The sequence below is a fragment of the Aegilops tauschii genome, chromosome 2 (genome assembly GCF_002575655.3).
Source record: "Aegilops tauschii subsp. strangulata cultivar AL8/78 chromosome 2, Aet v6.0, whole genome shotgun sequence".
In the NCBI taxonomy this organism is placed as follows: domain Eukaryota; kingdom Viridiplantae; phylum Streptophyta; class Magnoliopsida; order Poales; family Poaceae; genus Aegilops; species Aegilops tauschii.
The window spans coordinates 152,177,182-152,187,457 of record NC_053036.3 but is presented as its reverse complement, the minus strand read 5'-3'; the positions used below and the strand labels follow the sequence as shown (position 1 = coordinate 152,187,457).

The following is a 10,276-nucleotide window of genomic DNA, read 5'->3' as shown; positions in this document are numbered from 1 at the left end:
AACTACGTAGACATGACCGAGACACATCTCCGGTCAATAACCAATGGCGGAACCTGGATGCTCATATTGGCTCCTACATATTCTACGAAGATCTTTATCGGTCAAATCGCATAACAACATACGTTGTTCCCTTTGTCATCGGTATGTTACTTGCCCGAGATTCGATCGTCGGTATCACCATACCTAGTTCAATCTCGTTACCGACAAGTCTCTTTACTCGTTCTGTAATGCATCATCCCGTGACTAACTCATTAGTCACATTGCTTGCAAGGCTTATAGTGATGAGCATTACCGAGAGGGCCCAGAGATACCTCTCCGACAATCGGAGTTACAAATCCTAATCTCGATCTATGCCAACTCAACAAACACCATAGGAGACACCTGTAGAGCATCTTTATAATCACCCAGTTACGTTGTGACGTTTGATAGCACACTAAGTGTTCCTCCGGTATTCGGGAGTTGCATAATCTCATAGTCATAGGAACATGTATAAGTCATGAAGAAAGCAATAACAATAAACTAAACGATCATAGTGCTAAGCTAACGGATGGGTCTTGTCCATCACATCATTCTCTAATGATGTGATCTCGTTCATCAAATGACAACACATGTCTATGGCTAGGAAACTTAACCATCTTTGATTAACGAGCTAGTCTAGTAGAGGCATACTAGGGACACTCTGTTTGTCTATGTATTCACACATGTACTAAGTTTCCGGTTAATACAATTCTAGCATGAATAATAAACATTTATCATGATATAAGGAAATATAAATAACAACTTTATTATTGTCTCTAGGGCATATTTCCTTCAAAAGGGGCATCTAGGTGTGGTAATCTGTTTATCGTACTTTCAGTTTGTCAGAGTAATGATTGGTGGGTTGACACAGGTGCAACTATTCATATGTGTGTTGATATGCCATTGTTCTCTTCTTTCTAGGTCGCATGTGATTGCTCCGTCCTGATGGGGAATGACTCGCATGCTTCTGTTCATTGTGTTGGCACGGTAGATCTGAAGTTTACTTCGAAAAAGATCGTTCAACTGAAGAACGTGCAGTATGTCCCCACCATCAAGAAGAATCTTGTTAGTGGCTCCCTTCTATGTAAATAAGGGTTTGAGTTAGTATTCGAGTCCAATAAGGTAATCGTATCTCGATATGGACTGTTTGTTGGAAAAGGATATGCTTGCCGAGGTTTGTTCCGCCTTTTCCAAATTCATTCTAGCATAAAAGAATCTGAGATATGGCGTTCATGTCTTTGCCACATTGATTTTGGTTGTATGGCACGACTAGGTAAGATGGATCTAATCCCGAGTTTCACTTTAGCCAAAGGTTGTCGGTGTCATTCGTGTTTACAAGCAAAGCAACCTCGTAAGCTTCACAAACCTGCGAAGGAGAGACACCTGGCACCACTAGAGCTCATACATTCACATCTGTGCGAGAAGAATGGTGTGTTGACTAAAGGTGGAAAGAAATATTTCATGACGTTGATTGATGATTCCGCTAGATTCTGCTATGTGTATTTGCTAAATACTAAGAATGAGGCTCTACACTACTTTACAATATATAAGGCAGAAGTTGAGAGCCAATTTGAAAATAAACTAAAACGAGTTCGGCTTGATCGTGGTGGCGAGTACTTTTCTAATGAGTTCGATTTATTTTGTGCAGAACATGGTATTATTCATGAGAGGACGCTTCCCTATTTACCTCACTCAAATGGGGTTGCTGAACGGAAAATCATACTCCAACATATTTGGTTAATGTTATGTTAGATACATCAGATTTATCCAAGGCATGGTAGGGAGGCTGTATTCATATCATGTCATGTCGTGAATAAAGTTCCAACGAAGGATAATGAGACTACTCCCAATGAGTAATGGGTGAATAAAAGAACCACATCTCTTACTTGCACACTTGGGGCTATTTGGCGAAAGTCAATACCGATAATCAAAATGTGTAAGTTGCGACCAAAGACTGTGGACTGCGTTTTCCTGGGCTACGCTAAGCATAGAGTTGTCTATTAATTTCTAGTGGTGAAATCTGATGTACACGACGTGAAGGTCGGTACAATCATGGAGTCTAAGGATGCTACATTCTTTGAGGATAATTTCCCCACGAGAGATATGCAAAGCACCTCTAGACTGAAATATGATGAGACTCCCGAACTTGCCATTCCGATGAAATGTTATGAGCACAACAATGTTGAAAGTTCCACGAAGGATGACGAGGAAGCTCCTGCTAGGGGCAGGAGACAGAGGATTGCAAAATCCTTTGGTGATGATTTCCTCGTGTACCTCATGGATGACACTCCCAGTTCCATTTCAGAAGCTTATACATCACCTGATGCTGACTACTGCAAGGATATGGTCTCTAGCAAGATGGATTCGAAAGAGGACATGCGAAATCACTGATCGTCCTTATGGTTGCCAACCATTGGGATGTAAATGGGTGTTTAAAAAGAAGCTTATGTCCGATGATACTGTTGAGAAGTACAAGGCTAGGCTTATGGCCAAGGGTTATACCCAGAAAGAAGAAGAAGATTTGTTCGACACTTACTCACATGTGACTAGATTGACAAACATTTGAGTGTTACTCGCGTTGGCTGCTTTGCATGGTCTTCTCGTTCATCAGATGGACGTTAAGACAACTTTCCTTAACGGGGAGCTAGACGAGGAAATTTACATGCAGCAACCAGATGACTTCGTAGTAAATGGTCAGGAAAGGAAGGTGTGCAAGCTATTGGAATCTTTATATGGCCTGAAACAAGCGGTTAAGCAATGGCATGAGAAGTTCAATGCAATTTTGACATCTGTTGGCTTTCTTGTTAATGCAACTAACAAATGTGTATACTATCGCTATGGTGGGGCGAAGGAGTTATGTTGTGTCTGTATGTCGATGACATACTGATATTTGGGACCCACCTTAAAGTCATTGAGGAGGTCAAGGCTTTTCGATCTCATAACTCTGAGATGAAAGACCTGGGCGTGGCTGATGTTATCTTGAACATCAAGCTACTAAGAGATAACGAGGGTGGAATTACACTTTTGCAATGCCACTATGTTGAGAAAATTTTGAGTAGTTTTGAATATTCGGACTGCAAACCTTCTGCAACACCATATGATCCTAGCATGTGGATTTGAAAGTTTGAAGGCACGACTGTAGATCAATTGAGATACTCTCAAATGATTGGTTCACAAGGAAGGGCGTAGCAAGCGACGAAATGCTTCAGGGAGTTGAAAATAAGCATAGATCCGGAGATTCCCAAATAGGTCAACATTTTAAACTGCCTGCAGAATCCATGAGTAGGCAGGAGACAACCTAGCGTATCTAGCTTGTGCTACTCAGCCTGACATCTCATTTGTCGTGTGCAATCTGAGCCGGTTTATTTCCATTCCGGGAGTTGTGCACTGGCATGCTGTTGAGCGAGTCATGCTTCATTTGCAAGGTACTGTGAACTACGAAACTCACTATTGTAAGTACCCGACGGTACTTGAAGGGTATAGTGATTTGAATTGGATATCTTATGGTGATGAGTTGAAAGTCACAAGTGGATATATGTTTACACTTGATGGTAGTGTTGTTTCCTGAAAGTATTGCAAGCCGACGAGCTTAACGAGATCGATTATGGAAGCAAAACTCACAACATTAGACACATCATGCGCAGAAGTAGAATGGCTTTGAGAGCTTTTGATGAATTTGCCAGTGGTTGATAGACCAATCCCGGCTATCCTTATGAACTGTGACAATCAAACAGTGATTGCCAAGGCTAAAAGTTCAAAGGACAACATGCAGTCCACAAAGCAGATAAGAAGAAGATTAAAATTTGTCGGGCATTCTAGAAACCATAGAGTAATAGCGTTAAATTATATCCAGATGGCTAAGAATCTGATAGACCCCTTTACGAAAGGGCTATCACGGATTGTGATAGAAAATGCATCAAGGGAGATGGGCATGAGACCCACGTGTCATGGGGGCAACCCAACCTATGTGATCGGAGATCCCGTGAATTAGGACATGGGAAGATAATCCATTGGTCAACTGAGGAGAGTATCCTTACTAACCCACTCCGTTAAAGATGCAATACTCTCGTAATCTTTAAGGCAGGTTGACTTTTGTCTTAATTCATTCCAAAGCTTGTATAAGCAAGATGCTATCCTACAGAGTGATCTTCACACCTATGTGAGCCCGACTACTGGTCACAGTCTATGTGATAGGGTAATCTCTACGAAGCTCATGAAAAGGTGAGGAGTATGACTAATAAGCTCCACCCGTGGGTTTAGCCTTCGGCAGCCATGTATCAGCTGACAATAGGCGAAACTTCTGCATGCTAAACTGACAATTCAAGGCATAGTCCATTGTTCAGTTGTGAAGAAGTCTAATCCTATTGCTCTAGGTGGAAATTCAACTTAACAGTCTCCATTGAAAATGCTGATATATCAAAACATTGATCGGGACAGTTGACAAACTTATATGCCTCGAGATCTAGTGGGGATTGTTGGATTATAGATGAGCTTTGGCCCATATAAGACAATAATCCCTGGTTAATCTCTAAGGCCCATTTAGGTGCATGGCAATGGTGGAAAGTTTAATACCATACTGCTAGTGGAGTGAGGGCGAGACCCCTTTATAAGGGTTGCTCTCCACAATTCCATTGACAGCTTGGGAAGAGGAGTTGTACACGTGCGCTCCTCCTCCTCCGTTGCCTGCCTCGCCTCGCCGCGCGCGCCGCGGGTTGTTAGAATGAGCTAAGCCGAGCCTTATTTTTGCCGGTCGAGAATGGTTAATTAATCTCGTATTAATTGACGAGTGGATACAGTACTGCCATTGTCCAGGACATTGGACCATGGGATGTTCGTGGACTCGAACATGGGCCTGAGCCCAGGCCCATCTACCTGGCGGCCTATATAAGGAGGCGCTGGTCTATGAAGTGAACTCTAACTCACTCACTCCATCCTGCACAACCCTAGCCGTAATCTACGTTCCTCTCTCTGTGCTGCTTCCGGCGATCCCATCCTGACGATCGCGTTCATGGTTGGTCAGGAGAGGTGTCTCCGGAAATCTGTCGTTCGAGGTCCTACTCGGGTGAACGACAATAAGATTTTTGGGGAGCGTCTTGACGCGATTGCTCCCGATCTGTCCACGTCTCCGTCCTCCTCTGCTTCCACTTCTTCCCCTGCACCGACACCATGGTCGAAGACGCCGCCGCCAAGAAGAAGGCCAAGGACGACGCCGAGGCTGTTGCTGCCGCCGTGTTGGCCTTGCCAATCGGAGAGTATGATCTGTTCATCTCTCATTTACTCGTTCATGTGTTAGCCATATAAGTTGTGTTCGTAGATGTTTCGATTCTATACGCTTAGTTATTGGTATAAGTTGCATACTGTGATTGCCATGCTTACTGTTTAATCATGAATTAGTCTAATAAAAAAGATGTTGATATTTCCAACACAAGTAATCAGTTCACTGCCAATAATAATTAACCAGTTCACTATATAGGACATACACCCAAAATTGAACTGCAAAAACGACTTACATTTAAGAACAGAGGTAGTAGCTAATTAGGATAGATATATGTGAAGCAGAACCAGAAGAACAATATATTGTTTAGAATGTAGCAAGTGATAAACGCATGCATTCCTCAATCTCAGACGCCAGGAACTTGTAGACATCATACGTTGAATTTACTTCCAAGCGACTTGATTGCTCAGCATCTTAAGTACCACCTGATACTGCATCCAATGAAATGAAATAAACACTTGGGAGTTAGAGTATCTACAGTCGGATTTGGCAAATCCGACCCTTCAAACGTCCGCGAACATGCCCAGGCGTGTCCGCGGACAGTGACCCATCACGCCTTAAAAAATGCATTTCACATCCGGATACCTCAAATTATAAACCTCAAATCCATATTATTACATGCAACACAACGATCTTTGAGCGGAGCTTCGTCCAGTTCCGCTCCCCGCTCACCCGGCTCCGCCCTAGCCATGTCCGGTGGCCGACTGCGCTCCCCAGAGTGTTGGTCCGGTCACCGGCAAGGTAGAGTAGGGCATGGGACATGAGCCGGCTCACGGGACTCGAGGCGCCGCTATCTCCCATGCCCACTCTTCCACGTCGGAGCCCAGAACTCGTTGGGTGCCGGTGGATGTCAGATCGATGACGGATCCGTCCTAGGACGAGCCGCCGACGTCCACCACGATGCGGTTGCGGCGCCCGGAGTGATGTGCCATACGGGGTGCCGGAGAATGCGACTCCGCCTCGCCGACGTCCACCGCCGCGAGGGCTGCCGCCTCCTCCCGCGCCCGGTGCCTTGCACGGCGGGCACGCCGTGCCATGTTCTCGTCGGACAAGGCCCATGGTGCGTCCCGAAGCTCGGCGCGCCAACGGAGGGGGTTGGGCGTCTGCCAGCGCGTTCGGATGCTAGACGGACCGCACAGCCTCTGGCGAGGCAGCTACGGATGACCTAGCGCCGGATCCATGCGCCATTTGGACAGACGCAATGGATTCCCAACGGAAGGAGTCCGAGTGCTGCCGTGCACGGGCCTCCTCCCGGGCGCGGCGGAGCGCAAGGCGGACGACCATCTCCTCCTCGGGGCCGCTTGGGATGAGTTCGGAGTCGATGGATCTGGAGGTGAAGGACTCGGATCCGCTGCCCGCCATACCAGAGACGGTCGGAAGGAGCCGAAGACGAGTTTGGGTGGCGGGGAGGGGAGTGGAGGGGAGTTGAGTTAAGTGGCTAGAGTTTGGTCGGGCGAGCGGATGGGGAGAAATATATGTGGGGTAGGAAGGGACAACATGAGCCGGGTCCGACGTGGTGGGCGTGCCTGGGCGCCCCCATATCCGCCTTATGTTTGAGCTGGATATGAGGGGTGTCGGTCAGCCCGGGCGTTTGAATGCCGTTTGAGGGGGTCGTCTGGGTGAAAATTTTGCGACCGGTCAGTGACCGGGGGGCCCGCCAGGGCGTATGAGGTGGGTTTGAGGCGCCCGGCTCTAGATGCTCTTAAATGCTTGAAGGAAGAAACAACCAAGCAACTAATCAGATTAGGATCTACTGGAGCATATGAACAGCTAGGTTGTCTGTACAATATATTCATATTTTCACACATACTTGCACTGATTGAAGTTCAACAAAACAAGAGACAAACGAGCAAAAGGCTGAAATGCATAGCATATAACAGTATAAAAGGATCAAGTTAAATCATCAGTGCTACTAATCAATTACAGAACTGTTACTTATTGTGCCGAAAGAAGTGGTGAAAGGGTGTACATTATGAAATCAATTACCTGTTCAAGTGCTGGTACAGTACTTGGAGATACTACAAGTGCAGTAGTTAGTATCTATGAGCGGTATTGGCGGAGGTAGAGGGCCAGACAGAACCACACTTTGCACCATGTGACTCTTCAAGTCAACAGCAATAATCCATGACTTAGGATGCATATACTTCTCCCTGGCAGTCAGGTAAACAATATACCCGTCGCCATTGTTCATGCAAATAGTTGGGTCAGAAACAAAAAGGTGCTGCAAGCCTAACGGCAGCTTCTCGGAGTGGTCGCCCAGGATGATGTTGGAAGCTTTCAGCGTGATGTCCACATGCCAATCATCATAAGAATTATTATGCACATCATTGTTGTACCATGCGGTAATCGTCCAGTTTTCAACTCGGAAGCAACCAAAACCGGTTTCTCCAGCAATACCAACATAGTCAGAAACCACCTCGACGAGCCTGGCGCATCCATCAAGAAAAGCAATGCCACGGTGATGCCTCCCAGGCCCTAGGATCTCGCATCTGTCACCGGAATAGTAGATCAGTGGCAGTGGCAGTGGAACACCTGTGAGTGCATGATTCTCGGAGAGCATGTCACAAAACACTATACCGCGCCAGAGATCGACCCAGCACATGGTGCCTCCGAGAGTGATCACGGTGGACGTATTATGGTGGAAGATCTGATTAATGTTGTTGGGGAATGGGGATATCAACCTTGAACTCTTCCTGCCGTGACCCAACAATCAGATTCTTCCTGCTCCAAATCCGGGTCTCCGAGTCGAACAGGTGGAGTACAAAATCATAGACAGAGGACATGCTGAGTACCAGCGCCGCGACCGTGTAGCCGTCGCCCTCTCGGGGTAAGATGCCGAATGGATCGTCCCTGCCGACCATACCTCCGGGGTGCGGTAGACGCTCGAGAGACCGCCGATTGGGGTTAGACTCGGACCGGTATATGAAGAAGTCGCCCTTCCATGGCAAGGGGTAGGGGAACGCAGGCCCGATGTATGCGTGGAAGAGGATGATGTCGTCCACCATGGACAGCACGCGGGGGGTCTCTCCGAATGTGCCGTCTGCGCAGGACACGTACAGATTGGAGGGGACCGGCGGGCGCTGGCGGAGAAGGGAAGCACATATTCTCTCGTTATTGCTCCCGTGGCCGTAGGCGACAGCGGAGGTGTTTTCGAGAGGGTTGCGGACGGTGGCATAGACATGGAGGAGGACCCAGAAGGAATCACCGGAGGTAACGGTGGCCATGGTGGTCGCGGCGGTATCTATGGGCATGGAAGCTGTCATCTGGATCTAGGGGAAGATCTGGCAAAGATGGCGGCGGTGCCGATGGGAAGGAGGAGAGGATGTTTGGTTTGTGCTCTTGTAACTTAATAATCTGATTACAGCGGTATCAAATCCCGGCTAATACAAATCTGATTCCGCTCAAGATCCTCCGTAGTGTACTGGATCGAAACGAGCGGATGAAAAGAAACAGGACAAGGGGATAGAAAACTGGATCACGGGAAGTAGAGGACGCCGACGAGTCCGCAAATTTGACAAATTTGACCTATAAACGAAATCAGATCACAGAATGAACTATCCGTAAAACTATTTCACGCATCTGATTTTTTTGTGTGGCGCCCGACACGAAGGCGCCACACAGATAGGCGCTACACGGCCAGCGTCGCACCCGTGTAATCAGAAAATTACTAAGTCAGTGTGCAGCGCCTGAGAGTGTGGCGCCTAGCTCCTGCGCAACGCCTAGCTCCCAGACGTTGCACTAGTGCAGCGCCTGAGAGCTAGGCGCCATGGGTCAGTCGCGTAAAATAGTTTCACGGACAGTTTATTCTGTGATTTGATTTCGTTTATATGTCAAATTTGTTAAATTTGCCTCCGACCTTCGCCCTGAGCAGCGGCACCTGATGCTGCTACTTCTTGCTCGCGTCCTCCGTCGCGGGGGCCAGACCAAGATCATCGGCGAGAGCCATAGCTTTCCTCGCGTGGGAGTGGGCAAATCCTAAAAGGGGCCCGTTTTAGTTGTTTTCCCTAACGGGCGCTACCCCCACAGCGACTTGGGCTCGGCCTGTCTACGTTCTGCTTTTTATTCCGCAAAAAACAAAAGTGCGTGGGTGGGATTTGAACCAAACAAGTTCTGCATTCTACATAGGCTGCAGTAACCAACTAGACACCCACATCAGATTTGTTCAATTACATCTTCTTTCTCCTTTTCTATCGTTTCCTATTTTTCCTTTTTCCTATTCCTTTTTCTCCATCGTTCGAACCGCTTTGTTCATTTTTTTCCTTTTTATTTTTCTTTGTTAAATACGTTAACTTTTCTTTTTATCAAAATAAGATGAACCTTTTCAAATTCATGAACTGTTTTTCAAAATTGATGAACTCTTTTTTCCAAAATTGATGAACTTTTTTTCAAAGTCAATGAACTCTTTTCAAAATCGATGAACTCTTTTTTCAAAATCGACGAACTTTCTTTTAAAATCAATAAACTCTTTACAAAATTGATGAACTATTTTTCCAAATCGATGAACTCTTTTAAAACCGATAAACTTTTTTCCAAAATCGATAAAATTTTCAAAATTGATGAACTTTTTTTCCAAATCAATAAACTATTTTTCAAAAGTGATGAATTATTTTTTAAAATTGATGAACTACTTTTCAAAACTGATGAACTTTTTTCAAAACCGATGAACTTTTCTCAGAATCGATGAACTTTTTTTCAAAATTGATATTTTTTTCCAAATCGATGAACTTTTTTTTCAAAATCGATGAACTCTTTTCAAAATCGACGAACTCTTTTCAAAATCGACGAATCTTTTCCAAAACCGATGAACTTTTTTTTCAAAATCGATGAATTTTTTTTCAAAACCAAAGAACATTTATGTAATTCATGAACTTTTTCCAAAATTTTGAAATAATTTAAAAATCAAAGCGCTATAGTAAATGTTTACATGTGTAATAAATTGCACGACCAGAAATATAGTTTATAAGTCAGCCCTCGAATTGGTCA

General features: G+C 45.5%; 1 long non-coding RNA gene across 1 annotated transcript; it reads right to left on the bottom strand.

Annotated features, from left to right (window-relative positions):
- Positions 1-5,434: 5,434 nt before the first annotated feature.
- On the bottom strand, positions 5,435-8,813 carry LOC141041979 (uncharacterized). The gene is made up of 2 exons (XR_012203784.1): positions 7,280-8,813; positions 5,435-5,724 (listed from the first exon to the last, which is right to left on the bottom strand). It is a non-coding gene; the product is annotated as an uncharacterized lncRNA (long non-coding RNA).
- Positions 8,814-10,276: the final 1,463 nt, after the last annotated feature.